The sequence below is a fragment of the Corvus brachyrhynchos genome, unplaced genomic scaffold (assembly GCF_000691975.1).
Source record: "Corvus brachyrhynchos isolate BGI_N302 unplaced genomic scaffold, ASM69197v1 scaffold1, whole genome shotgun sequence".
Classification (NCBI taxonomy): domain Eukaryota; kingdom Metazoa; phylum Chordata; class Aves; order Passeriformes; family Corvidae; genus Corvus; species Corvus brachyrhynchos.
This window is the reverse complement of record NW_008237222.1, coordinates 8,423,970-8,424,459: the sequence shown is the minus strand read 5'-3', so window position 1 is coordinate 8,424,459 and position 490 is coordinate 8,423,970.

Sequence of the window (490 nt, the reverse complement as noted above, 5' to 3'; positions counted from 1 at the left end):
CCGCCCCGAGGGCTGTCCGCGCCCGGACGGCGGCACCGCGCGCTCGCCGCGCGTGTTTCGGTGGTGGGGTTGGACCGGCGATTTTCTATTGATTCCGCCCAGACCGCAGGCGGGCAGGTACTTGGCTGGACAGCCGGCACAGGGTGCCACACAGCACCGGAGTGGAGCATGCAGCAGCAGAATGGATCGTACTGGGAGCTAATTCCTTAGACCGACTCCTCAAGTGACGTCTCCTGCGCTGGGGCTTTTGTACGACCCGAACACAACAGAATACAGCATTCGGAGTTTATACGGCTGATGGATATATCTAATAACAAGAAAAAGTAACTTCAGTACAGCTAGTGCTTCTGTGTCCTTTGCCAACCTCATCCTGGGCTGAGACTGATTAGGTATAGCTTTGAGGCTGGAAAGAATAGGTCTGGTGTAGTCTTTACACCGTGGGGCCCTAGCCAGCTCAGGTGACATACTCTGCTCTGTGAAGCACTCAGAA